The 18,615-nt window shown below is 40.7% G+C and overlaps 1 long non-coding RNA gene across 1 annotated transcript; it reads left to right on the forward strand.

Annotated features, from left to right (window-relative positions):
* Positions 1 to 263: 263 nt before the first annotated feature.
* Positions 264 to 6,216, forward strand: LOC114660154 (uncharacterized). The gene is made up of 4 exons (XR_007936168.1): positions 264 to 462; positions 5,294 to 5,491; positions 5,766 to 5,892; positions 5,987 to 6,216. It is a non-coding gene; the product is annotated as an uncharacterized LOC114660154 (long non-coding RNA).
* The last annotated feature ends 12,399 nt before the right edge of the window (positions 6,217 to 18,615 follow it).

Raw genomic sequence — 18,615 nt, forward strand, 5'->3', positions numbered from 1 at the left:
ATTAAACTACTGTATACCAATCCAGAACCTTCAGTTTGTATTAACAACATTAATTCAGACTACTTTAAACTAGAACGTGGTACCAGACAAGGATGCCCCTTGTCACCAGTACTTTTTGCAATCGCCATTGAGCCACTGGCAGTTCACTTTCGAAATGCTTATGAGGTAAAGGGAATTATCAGAGAAGGACTTGAACAGAAAATTTCTTTATATGCAGATGATATGGTACTATATATATCAGACCCACAAAATACGAGAAGCATCCACTTGCAGAGCCACAGCACCATACGTCACCGCAGTTTCAGACCCGCAGTTGTAGACCCGCAGTTTTAGACCCGGAAGTGACGTTACCATTTCTAGGCAAGCCGAAAACAACACCTCCATTTATCGAACACAAGTCTTGGTTTTTAGCACGAGCGCAGCATTTTCGAGCACAAACAAAATATGACAGAAAACAGCACGGTATTGTTATTATTATTATTATTCCTGTTATTCTTAACCATAATTATAAAACTGTACATTGTAAAAGGCGCTATATAGCGCCCGACCCGGCACAGACTCACGCAGAGGCACGTACTTAAACAAATGCACTTTTATTTTATCTTCAGCCGTGGGGCACGCCTTCCCCGTGTCCCACAGGCCCAACACAGTCCCAAAAGCACTTCAACACAACAACTCACACTTCTCTCCACCTCAGCACCACCACTCCTCCTCAGGCTTAGTCCTCTTCCTCCCGACTCTAGCTCTCTCGAGTGGTGGTGGCTGGCCTTTTTATACCCCACCCGGATGTAGTCCAGGTGCTTGGTCACCTGGGCCTAATTGCATTTCCGGGTGGGGCTGAGGAATTGACCAGCCGGGCTGGTAAGTCCACGCAGCTCCCCCTGGCGGCCATCCAAGCCCCCAACCAGGCTCTGGAGGACTCCATGTCCCATGGAGCCTTGCGCCAGGTTGGGGAATCATCGTCCACCAGGGAGGCTGCCACCAAGCGTCCCGGGGGAGGTACTGAGCTGCCCATGGTGGCTCCCCCGGAATAGATGCAGCAGGGGTGTCCCTGCCGGGCATGGGACCCGGCTGTCCTTCACATGGCCCCTCCCTCAGATGAGGCTTCTGGGGCTCATCGGGCTGCCCCGCGAGGGCCGGTCCTCTCCAGGATAGGGAGTCGGCATTCTTGGCTTCTCTCCTGCGGCCTGTGAAAATATAAGCAACAGGTCTGGGGGTGCTGCCCCAACGTCCCTGCCACTCGGACGTCCTCACTGGACAACACCTCCAGATGTGGCCACCGCGGCCGCAGTTATAGCACGCCCGACTTCCTCCAGTTCGACCCTTGCGGGCGTGGAAGCAGGCAGGAAACGCCTGCCCCATAGCCCGCTCTGAGGAGGGCTTGTGACACTTCCGCCCCTCTGCAGCATAGCCCTCCCGCTGCGTTAACCCAACGGGCTCATGCTGCACCTTGTTAGGAGTCCCCAACCTCTTTGTCCGGGTCCTCCTCTTTCTTTGGGGTGCACTGACGGTCTGAGTCCCCTTATGGAAAGAAGGGAGACCCCGTGCCGTCTGCACCCCTTTAGACGGCCGTAAGAAAGGCGCGGGCAATCGGGGCGGAGTTGTTTGGCAGCTGATATTCACCAGCTGCCTCCCCGCACGCTCTTCTGCCACGCCCTCTGTCATCACGGCAACGTCTTGTGTTGAGGACGGAGTGGCTTGGCAAGCAGTACTAATCACCACTGCCGCCGCTGCGCACCGCCCTCCTTCCTGTTTGACCCAGGCTTCACCTACCTGAGTCGCTGCGTCCTGCAGGCTGGAGGGTGACGACCCACCTGTCCGAAGCCATTCAACCAGGGCTCCGCACGGGCCGCCGAGCTTCTTCTCAAGCCCCTCTTTTGACTCCTGCAGGACCTTAAAAACATTGAATAAGGACTGCAGGGCGAGGACAACTGATTGCACCTCCCCTGTAGCCCAGGAAAAGTTAATAGTATCGGTCGGCGGTGGACTAGGGCTCCCCTTGTCCCCTTCCGCCGACCGCGAGCCATCAAGGCCCTGCGGCATCTCCGCAGGCCCGTTCGGGCATTTCGGAGGCTCAGGGAAAAGATCTGTCAGCCCCACCTGCAACCTTTCTTCGGCGGGCAACTGATACACGCCCTCCCCCCCTTCACCTGTTTCCGAAAGGAGGTCGGACTCCTTGAGCGGTGACACCACGCTGGGAAGCTCGTCCGGGCTCTCCTCCGCCAGTCGATCCAGCAGGGCGAAGGGAAGACACGGCTCTGCCTCAGTCTCCGCTGAGCGGACTCCACCATCCCTCCATGGACAGATCTCGTCCGGCCAGCACCGGGTGCTGTGTGGCTCGCCACCTAGGAGGCAGGCTGACGCGAATGCTGAAAACCCTTCCCGCAGCCCTTCCCCTTTGGGCCCGTCACCTACCTCCGGCTGCAACCCGGTCTGCTGGAGGGCATGGCAGTGTCTGGCGGCTGTCTTCTGTGACTGCCCGGCTTTCTTCTTCCCCATCCCGTGGTGTCTTTTAGGAGCTCTCAGTTGCTCCCTCTGTGCTGCGTGTGCCGGCTTGCGGCCGCTGCCGCGTGTGCTTGCTTACAGCTGCCGGCTCCCGCCGCGTGTGCGCGCTTTGGTTGCGCTGTGCTGTCCTCTCCGGGCCGTGCCTGCTTGTAGCTGCAACGGGAGCGCGCTCTCCGTGCAACTCAGTCGAGGACGTGCCTCGCGCTGTCAAAGGTTGCTATGCCGGGTCTCTGCACAAAATTTATTTGCAGGTTCCGGTCCAAATGGACGGACCGGTATCCTGCCGACTACGCCAGTTGTAAAAGGCGCTATATAGCGCCCGACCCGGCACAGACTCACGCAGAGGCACGTACTTAAACAAATGCACTTTTATTTTATCTTCAGCCGTGGGGCACGCCTTCCCCGTGTCCCACAGGCCCAACACAGTCCCAAAAGCACTTCAACACAACAACTCACACTTCTCTCCACCTCAGCACCACCACTCCTCCTCAGGCTTAGTCCTCTTCCTCCCGACTCTAGCTCTCTCGAGTGGTGGTGGCTGGCCTTTTTATACCCCACCCGGATGTAGTCCAGGTGCTTGGTCACCTGGGCCTAATTGCATTTCCGGGTGGGGCTGAGGAATTGACCAGCCGGGCTGGTAAGTCCACGCAGCTCCCCCTGGCGGCCATCCAAGCCCCCAACCAGGCTCTGGAGGACTCCATGTCCCATAGAGCCTTGTGCCAGGTTGGGGAATCATCGTCCACCAGGGAGGCTGCCACCAAGCGTCCCGGGGGAGGTACTGAGCTGCCCATGGTGGCTCCCCCGGAATAGATGCAGCAGGGGTGTCCCTGCCGGGCATGGGACCCGGCTGTCCTTCACAACATTTTGCAAAACGTTTTTCAAAACAGTTTAAAAAGTTAATGTTACGTTTACATGTATGTAATCTTTGGCAGGCGAGTTAATTGTTAATGACTGCAACACTGGTTACGGTGGTTTGCCTCATAAAAACTGGGGAAATCGACACTTAATGTTGCATTGTCAGCAAAATACGATAAAAATGCATTTTGCCCAAAGTTCAGTCTATGTTCTTGATGAACGGAAAATTCCCAGTATTTTAAGACGATATTTAACTTAAATTAAGATCTTTTAAGTTCCGTTTTATTTTGTGTTATATATTTTATAAATTGTATTCATCCAGCCATCCATCCATTCATTTCCTAACGAATGTTAACGTAGTGTTTATTTAACTTCTAATTCTTTTCTTTTTTGGGGGGTGGGCGCGACTTTTGTAAATGAAAATGAAACAATAAACATATTCCTGTTCGGTTAAGAAGTGAACATTAAGTCTTTAAATGAGAAAGTAATTTACGGATAAGCTTCAAAATTCTACACCACTTTATAATAAATTATGTTTTCTTATTTAGCCAGTGAAGTAGTGTCAAATGATGTTGTTTTTAAGAAAGCTGTGAAATTAAAACCCTTTGCCCAAATTGAATGTTCAGAATTTGGTGCATTAGTTAACAAGTCTAAATCTTCCTTCATTTTTTTTACTACATTTGTGAAAGATCTTTTACTTTCTCTCTGGTAAGCCACATTTAAGTATTATAAATTAGTTTTCAAATCTTGGATATGTATCTACATTATTTATACTGGCTAATAACCTCTTCTTAAGGTAAAAAAAATCTTTTTAACTGTGATCTATCAAATTATAGACCAATTTTCTAATCTTTCTTGTATTTCTAAAATTTAGAGAAAGGTGTAGGTAAGCGGTTCTCTATATTTTTGCAAATAAAAGTAATCTCTTGTAACATTTTTACCCAGGTACTGCATTAGTCAAAGTATTCAATGATTTGCAATCCACTGACCATGGTTGCATTTTTAGGCCCATAGTATAGCATCTACAGTAAGTGCCACATTTGATACTATAGACCATGATATTCATCTGATCAACTACACGAACCATCTCAGTGTTCTAAAATAGAGGTTTACCTAGTAGAAAGTAGATTCCTTGAAATTTTCATTTGTTGAAATCTAACAAAACAGAAGTGCTAGTCATTGGTTCGAAAGCTGCCTCTATCACTCAAGATACACTAATTCTAAACTTGGGTATATCTACAGTGAAAATTATGATCTTTCATTTGATACACATACTAAATATGTATCTAGAGTAGCCTTCATTTTACTTAAGAAATATTGTAAAACTTAGATTATGTTAGCATTCCATGATGCTAAATAACTTATCTGTGCTTTTATTACTTCTACATGGATCACCGTAAGGCTTTGTGGCTGATAACAGACTTAATTTAATTCAAAACACAGTGGCTGAAGAGCTTACAAGAGCCAGGAAATATGCACAGTATATATCACCCCTGTTTTGCTTTCTTTTTATTTTCTTTCTGCAAATTTTGTATTTCGTATTGAATTATTAGGTACTGGTGATCACCTGTAGCATTTTGCATAGTTAAGATTAACAATATTTGAAAAAAAATAAGTGTTCATAAATGTTCTCTAATTTTGATCACCAATTTATGTGTACATGTAATATTTAAAACAATGAGGTTGATATTAATTACGTTTTAAGTTTCTAAGCATTGCAAATTTTTTTTAATTAATTCAAGTGTGTATTGTAAATATTTAAGTTATTCACATGCAAAATGCAGTCACACTAATACTGATAAACAACACATGCCTACTTTAAGAAGTTGTGCTTGTATTCTGCTTACATCAAGATTTTCTTACTCTACCTAATTATCAGCACATATTGGATATTTACATTTGTATGTGAAAGACTTATTTGTTTTTGTTACAGTAACAAGACAAAACGAATATCTTCAGGCACATGGATACTAATTAAAAACAAGGTTAGTTTATAGGGATGTCATTGAGAGGACTACAAGTAATGGTCATTGTTTTGTAACTTGCAGTAGGTGATATGAATCCATTTCAATTTCGGAATCTTCCACAGCAGTTGGTTGGGTGAGTGGATTGTGGAGTATTCATGTTGATGGTGAGAAAATCAAAGAAACTTATTTTTTAGGTTGGGAATACTTTAGAACCACTATAAATAAATTGCAGTAAGTAGAGTGCGCACTGTACTGTATGCAAATAGATTAAATATTAATTTGAAATAATTATTCTGTGTGCTCCACAATATGCTCTGCACCTTGTCTTGAATGCGCCATTTGACTTCACAGCTGTAAGCTTTCACTTATGTCTCTGATTATTTGTTAATATCTGTTACTGGTTTTAATATTCTTTGTTTTTTTCCCTCTGCATGGCAGTGTGATTTACCCTTGATCAGGAGGTGCTGGTGCTTTATTCTATTGGAGAATTTTGCTGTTGGAAGTTATCTCTTTCTCTGTGGCTAACGTGTGAATATTTCGTACAGGACAAAGGCGTTCACTAAAGGTGAGGAGGTATACAGTTAATATCTAATATTATTTAAATGGGCATGTAGAAATACATGTTTTGTTTAATTCTCTTTGTGGTCTTTTATCTAAAGGAACCACTAATAAAAAAGGACCTCCACACTGCAGTAAAGTGGTTGCGCCAACATAGACGGTTGTTCAGAGGTGCCGTGTCTGAGCCCCATTTTCTGGAGATGGAGGAGGAGGACCAAAGCCGAGCTCTCCAGGATATCATCGATGCAGTCGAAACTGAAGATTTAATTTTGGCAAAAGAACCCTTTGTATTTATTTTTCAGTTTAGGGATGATATGGAACTTTTCACTCAGGAATGTCGGGATAAAATGAAACTTAACGTAAACTGCATATTTAATGAATCAGTATAATTATTGTCTGTTGCTACATTGATTGTTACTTGTATTTTATTGTGCATTAATACTCTATTGATTTCAGTTTATAATACTTTGATTTTTCTGTTTTCCTTTGATGGTGGATAGTTTTTGAAAATAAACAATTTAACTGCAAGTCTTTTTTTGGGTCTGCTGCTCATTTTGAAATATTGATATTAGTTCTTCTTACTTATGTTAGTATTTTTAAAGCCCACTTAGTGCTATCTAAAGGCTCTTTTAAAATAATTTTTAAAAATATTTCATCACAGAACAAACACGAAAATTAGTAAAAATGTCTCCTTTTGGAAATAATGTAGTGTTTTTTTTTTGAGGGTTTCCTTGGAGGACAGAAAATAATTTTGTACAGCAGTGAAAGATTTGAGGTCTTGGACATTATGAAGATGCTGCTGTGCAATAATGTAATATTGTGGTTTTATAAGTCACTACACACATTACTGAAGTACACTCAATGATAGTTTTACATAGCCTCACACTTCAGTCCTTCACAAATACAGTAGTTTACAAACATTGTATTTTAATTTCTCTTTGAGAAGCATGAAAGATAATTGTGTTGAATCTCAATTTATGATTACATTTTTTCTACATATGTACTATTGAGGGACTTTTTTTTTTAAATCAGATGGTCACTTTATTTTAACAATCAATGTAAATAACTTGTTTACTCTTTACTCTCAGATCACATTCTGTGTGTTTATCAAGCAGAACTTAATATTTTCATTTTCCACACAATACTGTAATAACTGTACAGTTCACTCAGTGAGACACACAAACACACTCACTATGCATACACACTACAGGTGCCATCATTGGTTCCTCTGTGGATTGGACTGTTGAATTAACACAATGGCTGTATATGCTGGGGTCTTTGGCACATGTCGTCCCAGTAGCATGTGAGGTGTCACCAATGGTTTACCCTGCTCCTCCAAGATGGCTCTGTCTCCTTCTCCCTGTTCCAGTCTCGGTTCAAGGTTGTCCAGATGACAAAAGTATTTTTTAGGAGATGTTCAATATGTTGAAAAAATTGCCTGTGGCCAGCATCCAGTGTAATGTTTTGTCTAAATTCTCCACTCCTCTTTTTGTAGCATTATAGTCCATTATCATTTCTGGCCATGGAATCTCCTATCCCTGTGCAGGTTACATTGTGCACCAAGGATGTGTCATTTGTTTAGACAAACATGAAGGTCTTCACTGGCCTATTCTGTGTGGCCAGCAGTTGAGATGGGAGCTCTGGCTTATTTGTCCTTATTGTGCTAAGCATTGTTACCTTCATCTTGAGGAGCTCCTGTCCCAGTTTGTGTAAAAGTTATTGCATATGGCGTTGTGGCCATGCAGCTTATGTCATGTCCAGGGTAACTCACGCCCTAATTTCTCACAGCAGTTCCTCCATCTGACTTCCCTTTGTTAATGAAATGACATCCTCTGCTCTTCTGTATCTCTGTGCTTCACCTTGAGCAAGTTATTCGTAGCTTTGGACTGGGTTATCATTTTAATGCAGATGATGCTTAGATCTATTTCGGTGTTAAAAGTGACACTTCATCACAGCTTTCTCAGCTCACAACTTGCCTTAGTGAAATTAAAGTAAAATTAAAACCTGAACAGAGCAAAACTCTTTAAAATGAAATTGCAACATAACTGAACTCCTGCAAAGTGGCACTAAAGTGCAACTTAAGAAAACAAGCTCCTCTTCAACCATTCTGGGTGATGATCTCATCAGACGTTCTTTTACTGCAAAGAATCTCGGTGTCACTTTGATTCGTCCTTTTCTTATTTCACCCATGTAAGCTATATTAAACTTCCACCTGTGTCACCTTTCTTATGTTTGCTCATTCCTGTCCTTTTCTAATGGTGATAATCTTGTCCCTGCTGTTATCACATCCAGCATTGATTATTGTAAGTAACTGCTGGCAGGTGCCACTTCTAATCGTATATCACAGCTCCAGCTGATTCAAAACTCAACTGCAAGAGTTCTGACACGGACCACCGACAGGGAGCACATCCCAGCCATACTGAGAAAAGCGCTATATAAATGTAATGAATTATTATTATTATCCTGCTGCACCTTCACTGCTCCCTGTCTTACAGGATTGAATATCAAATTCTGTTACTGACCTGCCCACTAAGGTCCTCCGATTCTGTGCCCCCCACTAACCTGCACTCTGTGGGTGACAGCAGGGTCTTCACCTGTATATAGTGCCCTGACTGTGGAATGACCTCCCAAAATTAATGACATCAGCTGACTCCATTCATTTGTTTTTAACTCATTTGATTAAGAAAACATTAAACAGACCTGACATTCTGCCCCTTCTTTCAGTTTACCCCCTCTGTCTGTCCAGGGACTCGGGGTTTGCATTATCACAAATTATGTTATTTGTTCAAAAATTTGTTGTAGTATTATATGTTGTATTTTAGTCTGGATTATTGTCTTTTATTCTATTTGAATGTTTTGTATATCCTGTATTTATCTTTATTTAGTGGAAATATTTGTAGCCAATGTTATATAGGTCTTGATGTTCTTTCTGAATTTTTGGCATAGGAAGGGTGCTATATAAATAAATTAGGGTTATTAATAGTATTTTTTTGGTGGCTTATAATAATAAGTGACAAAAACTAGAGCAGTTCTATGTAAGGCAATTAATATATAGCATATTTCAGTGTACTGTATAACATGTATTGCCGTTTTCTTGACATACATGTTTAAAAATATTAGATTGGCTAAAATGTTTATTCTAAATTGGTTTAGAACAATATTGCACGCATGCATAGTACATTTTAAAAAATGTAATCACTTTTTTTTATTAATGTTTTACTAAAATCTAACGTGGTGCAAACATTGTAATCTATACTAATAAAAGGCAAAGCCCTCACTGACTCACTCACTCACTCACTCACTCACTCACTCACTCACTGACTCACTCATCACTAATTCTCCAACTTCCCGTGTAGGTGGAAGGCTGAAATTTGGCAGGCTCATTCCTTACAGCTTACTTACAAAAGTTAGGCAGGTTTCATTTCGAAATTCAAAGCGTAATGGTCATAACTGGAACATATTTTTTGTCCATACACTGTAATGGAGGAGGCGGAGTCACGTATCGCGTCATCACGCCTCCTACATAATCACGTGAACTAAAAACAAGGAAGACATTTACAGCACGAGTCACACGCGGGAACGAAGGTAAATAACGTTAATTTTTGACTGTCTTTTAATACTGTGTAAGCATACATATTAACACATGTGCAATTAAACGTGTGCATTTACGGGGTGATTTCTCAGGCTTAAAAGCTCACCTTTTATCAAACGCGGGAAGAAAGGTAACTGACGTTGTTCACTGTCTTTTAATACTGTGTAACCATACATATTAACACATGTCCAATTAAACGTGTGCATTTACGGGGTGATTTCTCAGGCTTAAAAGCTCGCCTTTTACTAAAAAGGTAAATGCAAAACTATTTTCAATCAGTTTATTGAAACGCTCCCGTTAAGGATTGCAATAACATATTCGCGAGATAAAAGAACGAAGTAGGGGGAAATGGAGGAACAGCCGCAAACAGCGAAGAGCAAAAAATTAATTAAACAATTGAGAACGGAGCGAGTTAAGCATACAAGCATGTTCATAAGGGAAACAAAGCACGGTGTAAAACGTAAGTTTAAATTAAGTTTATAGAAACGCTCCCGCTGCGGATTGCAATAACATATTCGCGACATAAAAGTTTAATGAGAAGACACGAGGTATAAACGAACCACACGCCGTGGCGCAACGTTAGGGGCAACAGTTTCAACCATTCTATGATCTGCTTCTCGCAACTGAAAGACGGCACATGGCGGATGTTAGCCGACTTGCTGACCGCAACATTAGGGGCTTCAACTATGGCGCTGACGCCACATCTCAGTGCCAACACTTTGCAGACTCTACTTAAAAGACACGCCCTCCTCACTGGACAGTTAAAAACACCAATCAAACTAACGATGACATCAAGTATTACCCAATCAAAAGTACGAAAGGAGGCATCTTCATAAAATGCGTGTGGGATGATTTGCATGAGACGCTGCTTTAAAAAAAAAATGATAAAAAAAATACGGATAAATCCCGTCCAGTATTGATTCAAAACGGGACGCGCAATTTCATTCTCAAACGCGGCACGATTCCGTATTTTAAAGGACGGGTGGCAACCCTACAGTGCCAGGTAACCACCCATACAATCAGATTGTGATTCAGACTAGGAATGCAATGAATGTAATTACCCCGATCTACATACAAGGCGAAAGTCTTGCAACATTCAAAGATGATGGTTTGGGATAAGTACACCATACAACATAAAACAGCTTATGAAGCCTTGAACCGAAAAAAGCAAGATCTCAGAGATCGTAAAAAAAAAAATAGGAGGTAATGTCGTTTTACTCGCTGTAGATTTTAGTCAAACATTACCAGTTATTCCACGAGGGAGACCAGCAGATGAACTCAACGCGTGTTTAAAATCCATGCTTCTCCCACGCTCGGTTATATGTCGCGTGTTCTCGGGTAGGTGCACCAAAAAATGTATACATTTAAGCATGTAATGGGCAAACAAAAAATGAGGTATACCCGAAGGCACTGCAGTAGTACTTAATGTAACTTTACTTCTTAAATGTTAATGTTTTTTCTGTTTAATAATTTATACGCTTCTTATATGTTGTTCAAATTCTTTTATCAAAATACCACTGACAGCGCAATGCACGATAACATGGAGTGAATACACCATACGCATCCGCCCACGGCTGCCCTGCTGTGCGCAGATAGGAGTTGATTCTACAATAAAATAAAATAAAGATAAAAAGAGTAAAACAATCATCACCCATAAAGCGTGTGTGTGTGTATATATGTGTATATATATATGTTGATATGTGGATGTGTATATGTATATATATATATATATATATATATATATAATAATAATAATAATAATAATACATTTTATTTATACAAGGCGCCTTTCAGGGAACTCAAGGACACCGAACAACAATAAATAAATAAATAGATAAATAAATAATTAAATAAAAGACACAATTATAAAAAACTTAAAACATCAGAAAATCTAGAAATTAAAACCAAACAAAACCATTATAATCAGGAGGAAAAAGAAAAAGCCATTTTAAACAGATGCGTTTTAAGTTTACATTTGAAGGATGAATATGATTTGATATTTCGGAGATCCGCAGGCAATGAATTCCAGAGCTTGGGAGCAGAACGGCTGAAAGCTCTGCTCCCCATGGTGGTTAGACGGGCGGGAGGAACACTCAGATGGGTGGAGGAAGAGGATCTAAGGTTACGGGATGGAATGGCAACATGAAGAAGGTCAGACAGATATGGAGGGGCGAGGTTATGGATGGCCTTAAATGTTAATAGTAGAATCTTAAAATCAATACGAAACTTAATCGGGAGCCAATGAAGCTGCTGCAAGACCGGAGTAATATGGTGAATAGATGGGATTTGAGTGATGATACGTGCTGCAGAATTCTGGACTAACTGAAGCTTATGAAGAGATTTATTCGGGAGACCAAAGAGGAGTGAATTGCAGTAGTCCAGCTGAGAAGTGACAAGACTATGAACAAGAATGGCAGTGGTGTGAGGAGTGAGGGAGGGGCGAATACGATTAATATTACGTAGGTGGAAGTAAGCAGACCGGGTGATGTTATTAATGTGAGATTGGAAGGATAGAGTACTGTCGAGGATGACACCCAGACTCTTGACCTGAGATGATGGGGAAACAACAAAGTCATCAATAATAAGAGAAAGATTATTGGTTTTGGATAATGAAGATTTTGAACCAATGAGGAGAACCTCAGTTTTGTCACTGTTTAATTTGAGAAAATTCGAAGAAAACCAGGATTTAATTTCAGCAATGCAGTCAATAAGCGAGGGTGGTGGAAAAGAGGAGGTGGGATTACCAGCAAGGTAGAGCTTGGTGTCATCAGCATAACAGTGAAAATTAATGTTATATTTGCGAAAAATATTGCCAAGGGGAAGAAGGTAAATAATAAAAAGAAGAGGCCCCAGGACAGAGCCCTGGGGCACACCAGAGGTAACAGCGGTGGGTTTGGATTTGAAGGTTTTAAGTTGTATGAACTGAGTGCAGCCTAAGAGGTAGGATCTAAACCAATCAAGTGGAGTGTGAGTAATGCCAATCAGAGATAATCTATTAAGGAGAGTGGTATGACAAATAGTATCAAAGGCCGCACTCAGATCAAGGAGGATGAGAATAGTGATTAGACCGGAGTCAGCAGCCATAAGGAGGTCATTAGTAATTTTAACAAGTGCCGTTTCTGTACTATGAAGGGGGCGAAAACCAGACTGGAACTTTTCATATAGATTATTATGAGATAAATGGGTGTGAAGTTGGATAGCTACTATTTTTTCAAGAATTTTAGAGATAAAGGGCAAGTTAGAAATGGGGCGAAAGTTATTGAAATTAGTAGGATCAGCACCAGGTTTTGTATATATATATATATATATATATAGGTTTTATGTATATATATATGTGTATATGTATATGTATATATATGTTTATATGTGTGTGTGTGTATTTTATATATATAAAACACAGCAACACTCATAACAATGACAACACAATTACATTGACAATCATGTTACGTCTGCGGTGGGTTGGAACCCTGCCCAGGATTGGTTCCCTGCCTTGTGCCCTGTGTTGGCTGGGATTGGCTCCAGCAGACCCCCGTGACCCTGTGTTCGGATTCAGCGGGTTGGAAAATGGATGGATGGATCATGTTACGTTATTTTTAAAATGTTTCCTTTTTTTTTCATAACCTCTTTAACACACTACTTCTCCGCTGCGAAGCGCGGGTATTTTGCTAGTTATATGGTATATTTCGTTTCATGAATGTAAACGAAAAACTATTTTCAAGTAACACAAATCTTAACGATTTTAATTTTGTCGATATGTTAAATGGTTCCTACACACCCGAACACAACGTAAATGTTAATAGTGTATTTCACAGAAACGATCCGTATTGTTTAGTTTGATGTATGACACGAGGTGATGGCAGAAACCCTCCGAACTTCACAAGGATGTGTATTATTTAGTTTGTTGTACTGTTTTTCATTCTCAGTTTTATCTTTTAATTTCTGAACGGGTCCTTGACCCGACATTACTTTCCGGGCTTTGCCGAAACATGCCGAAACCTTCCAAAAGTTATCTTCCGATTCTCCGTCCTCAAACTGCGGTGACGTCAGTTCTGACTTGGAGAAGACTTACTTGCCGAGACCGGCCGAAACCTTCCGAAAGTAATGTTACGAAGTCAGTCCTGAAACGTCACTTCCGGGTCTACAACTGCGGGTCTACAACTGCGGGTCTGAAACTGCGGTGACGTATGGTGCTGTGGCTCTGCAAGTGGATAGTATTGCAAAATACTGTGCCTACAGTCCTAACAGCACTAACAGAATTCCAAAACATTTCTGGTCTCAAAATTAATTTGACTAAAAGTGTGCTCTTCCAAGTGAATTCTCAAGCACACAATATTAGATTGGACACCTTCCCTTTTATCATCGCAGATTAGTTCAAATATCTAGGGGTAAACATCACAAGTAAACATAAAGCTCTTTATCAACAAAATTTTGTTGTTAGTTTTTGAAAAAATCAAGCAAGACTTATATAGATGGTCAACTCTTCATCTCACTTAAGCTGGAAGAATTAACATTGTTAAGATGAATATCCTCCCTAAACTTTTCTTTTTATTTCAAAATATTCCAATATACATCAATAATTCGTTCTTTAAGAAATTAGATTCAACCATAACCACATTTATTTGGAATACAAAACATCCACATATCCAAAGAGCGACCCTACATAGGCCAAAGGCAGAAGGTGGCATGGCTCTACCTAACTTTCAATTTTACTACTGGGCAGCAAACATACAAACTATAAAAACCTGGACATGGACACAAATAGATGAACATATGCAGGCTTGGTCTGCAGTAGAAATAGAATCCTGCAGTTCATCTTTATATTCCTTGCTTTGCGCCCCAATAAAGGCAAATTATCACTAATATACTAATAACCCAATAGTGCTTCACTCACTCAGAATATGGAACCAATGTAGGAAACATTTTAAGACAGAGAATCTTTTATCGGTGGCACCAGTGCACGAGAACCACCTTTTTCAACGATCGCAAACATATGCAGTTTTTAACGTCCGGTAAACATTTGGGATTAAATCACTTAGAGATCTGTACATAGACAATGTCTGTGCATCCTATGAACAGTTACATTCTAAATTTAACTTTCCAGCAACACATTTCTTTCACTATCTTCAAATTAGAAACTTTGTTAAACAGAACTTGCCCAATTTCCCTCATCTCCCACCTCCCTCTATGCTGGAAAAAATATTCATCAGTCTCAAGGACTTAGACAGCATCTCTGCAATATATAAAACCATTTTACAGTTCCCTCCCTTTCAAAGATCCAAGAGGACAATGGGAAAAGGATCTCTCCCTCAACATATCAGAAAAGGTGTGGAAGGTAGCAATGCAGAGAATTCACTCGAGCTCCATATGTGCAAAGCATACAATTATTCAACTAAAAATTACATATCAAGCACATCTGTCTCACTTAAAATTATCCAAAATGTTTCCAGGGCAAGATCCAACCTTGCGAACGCTGCAATCAAGTTCCAGCCTCACTGGGTCACATGTTTTGGGTCTGCACCAAACTAACATCATTTTGGACCAAGATTTTTAAATGCCTTTCAGACAGCCTTGGTGTCACAATCCCTCCTAATCCACTAACAGCTGTGTTTGGTGTACTTCCAGATGGGCTTAAAATGGAGAAGGACAGACAAACTGTAATTGCCTTGACTTCACTATTGGCATGGAGACTTATCTTGCTCAACTGGAAGAATCCTAACTCTCCCCTTTTAAGTCAATGGGTAACTGATGTTTTATATTATTTGAAATTGAAAAAAATAAAATTCTCACTTAGAGGATCTGTGCAGAAATTTTTCCAAACCTGGCAGGATCTAATCAATAACATTTTAGAATAAGCTTTTAAAGCGCTGAGGAAGCAGATTTTGCTCCCTATTCTCTTTTTTTTGTCTTCTCCATTTATCTATATTCACTTATTACTTTATCTATTTGCTTATTTTTACTAGGTTTAAGTTTTATTCTGCTGGCCATGCTCTCTTTCTCAGGGGTTGGGGTTGATTTGTTTTCAATTCTATTCTTGTAAAATTGATGTATTTGTGTGGAATGTTGTGTGATTTCAATAAAATCAATAATAAAAAAAAATTATTATTGGGGTGCCTCTCCCTTCACTACAGGACATATTTTACAAACGTAGTGTCCGCAGGGCCTGCAGCATTGTGCAGGACCCCTTACACCCCTCACATGGACTTTTCACACTTCTGCCATCCAAGAGAAGATACTGCAGCATCAAAGCCAGATCTGCCAGGCTGCAGGAGAGTTTTTACCCCCAAGCTGTTAGACTCCTTAACACCATGCTACCCCCTGGGAACTTCCACATGGCCTCAACCACCTCTAAAAACAGAACTTTTATACATGAAAACCACTTTCCTGCAAAGACTAGTGTGCATGGAGAAAAGGGGGGTATTTTTCGTACGTCGCTTAAACCATCCGAGATCAGGTGCCTCATCTTGGATGAGTTAATGCCAGTGAAACTCATCCAGATAAGTCGGTTTTTCAAACGCAGCTGTGAATTTGATTAGTGTAGTTGGATCTAATCATCTGAGATGATTGCGCGCGCCCGCGCTGATTGAAAAGCCCATATATATTGAGTCCAGAAAACATGATCAGCAAGTCTTTGATAGGCTGCAACAAAATGACGAAAGAACGGGCACATTATTTCACACAAGCGGAGCAGGACCTGTTACTCGAAGGATATGAAGAATTTCAAGAGTTAATATGTACAAGGGGTAACACTGCAAAAGCAGCCCAAACCAGAAAAGACGGCTGGCAAAAAGTGGCTAACAAATTAAACATGTAAGTAGTGTGCATTGTATTTACTGAATGCAGCATTTCATTTCCTATGTGTCAGATTAATTATTACTTAATATGTCATAATTCCAGATCAAACGTGAGCACAAGGAGAGCATGGGAACAGGTTAAAGTGAAGTACAAGAATATACTTCAAACTGGTAAATATTGGTATACTAGCAAAATACCCGCGCTTCGCAGCGGAGAAGTAGTGTGTTAAAGAGGTTATGATAAAAAAAGGAAACATTTTAAAAATAACGTAACATGATTGTCAATGTAATTGTGTTGTCATTGTTATGAGTGTTGCTGTGTTTTATATATATAAAATACACACACACACATATAAACATATATATATACATATACATATACACATATATATACATATCTACATATATATATATATATATATATATACATATACACATCCACATATCAACATATATATATACACATATATACACACACACACGGTTTATGGGTGATGATTGTTTTACTCTTTTTATTTTTATTTTATTTTATTGTAGAATCAACTCCTATCTGCGCACAGCAGGGCAGCCGTGGGCGGATGCGTATGGTGTATTCACTCCATGTTATCGTGCATTGCGCTGTCAGTGGTATTTTGATAAAAGAATTTGAACAACATATAAGAAGCGTATAAATTATTAAACAGTAAAACATTAACATTTAAGAAGTAAAGTTACATTAAGTACTACTGCAGTGCCTTCGGGTATACCTCATTTTTTGTTTGGCCATTACATGCTTAAATGTATACATTTTTTGGTGCACCTACCCGAGAACACACGACATATAACCGAGCGTGGGAGAAGCATGGATTTTAAACACGCGTTGAGTTCATGTGCTGGTCTCCCTCGTGGAATAAGTGGTAATGTTTGACTAAAATCTACAGCGAGTAAAACGACATTACCTCCTATTTTTTTTTACGATCTCTGAGATCTTGCTTTTTTCGGTTCAAGGCTTCATAAGCTGTTTTATGTTGTATGGTGTACTTATCCCAAACCATCATCTTTGAATGTTGCAAGACTTTCGCCTTGTATGTAGATCGGGGTAATTACATTCATTGCATTCCTAGTTTGAATCACAATCTGATTGTATGGGTGGTTACCTGGCACTGTAGGGTTGCCACCCGTCCTTTAAAATACGGAATCGTGCCGCGTTTGAGAATGAAATTGCGTGTCCCGTTTTGAATCAATACTGGACGGGATTTATCCCGTATTTTTTTTATCATTTTTTTTTTAAAGCAGCGTCTCATGCAAATCATCCCACACGCATTTTATGAAGATGCCTCCTTTCCTACTTTTGATTGGGTAATACTTGATGTCATCGTTAGTTTGATTGGTGTTTTTAACTGTCCAGTGAGGAGGGCGTGCATATGGTGTATTCACTCCATGTTATCGTGCATTGCGCTGTCAGTGGTATTTTGAGAAAAGAATTTGAACAACATATAAGAAGCGTATAAATTATTAAACAGTAAAACATTAACATTTAAGAAGTAAAGTTACATTAAGTACTACTGCAGTGCCTTCGGGTATACCTCATTTTTTGTTTGCCCATTACATGCTTAAATGTATACATTTTTTGGTGCACCTACCCGAGAACACGCGACATATAACCGAGCGTGGGAGAAGCATGGATTTTAAACACGCGTTGAGTTCATCTGCTGGTCTCCCTCGTGGAATAACTGGTAATGTTTGACTAAAATCTACAGCGAGTAAAACGACATTACCTCCTATTTTTTTTTTTACGATCTGTGAGATCTTGCTTTTTTCGGTTCAAGGCTTCATAAGCTCTTTTATGTTGTATGGTGTACTTATCCCAAACCATCATCTTTGAATGTTGCAAGACTTTCGCCTTGTATGTAGATCGGGGTAATTACATTCATTGCATTCGTAGTCTGAATCACAATCTGATTGTATGGGTGGTTACCTGGCACTATAGGGTTGCCACCCGTCCTTTAAAATACGGAATCGTGCCGCGTTTGAGAATGAAATTGCGCGTCCCGTTTTGAATCAATACTGGACGGGATTTATCCCGTATTTTTTTTATCATTTTTTTTTTAAAGCAGCGTCTCATGCAAATCATCCCACACGCATTTTATGAAGATGCCTCCTTTCCTACTTTTGATTGGGTAATACTTGATGTCATCGTTAGTTTGATTGGTGTTTTTAACTGTCCAGTGAGGAGGGCGTGTGTTTTAAGTACAGTCTGCAAAGTGTTGGCACTGAGATGTGGCGTCAGCGCCATAGTTGAAGCCCCTAACGTTGCGGTCAGCAAGTCGGCTAACATCCGCCATGTGCCGTCTTTCAGTTGCGAGAA

Source organism: Erpetoichthys calabaricus, chromosome 11 (genome assembly GCF_900747795.2).
Source record: "Erpetoichthys calabaricus chromosome 11, fErpCal1.3, whole genome shotgun sequence".
NCBI lineage: Eukaryota > Metazoa > Chordata > Cladistia > Polypteriformes > Polypteridae > Erpetoichthys > Erpetoichthys calabaricus.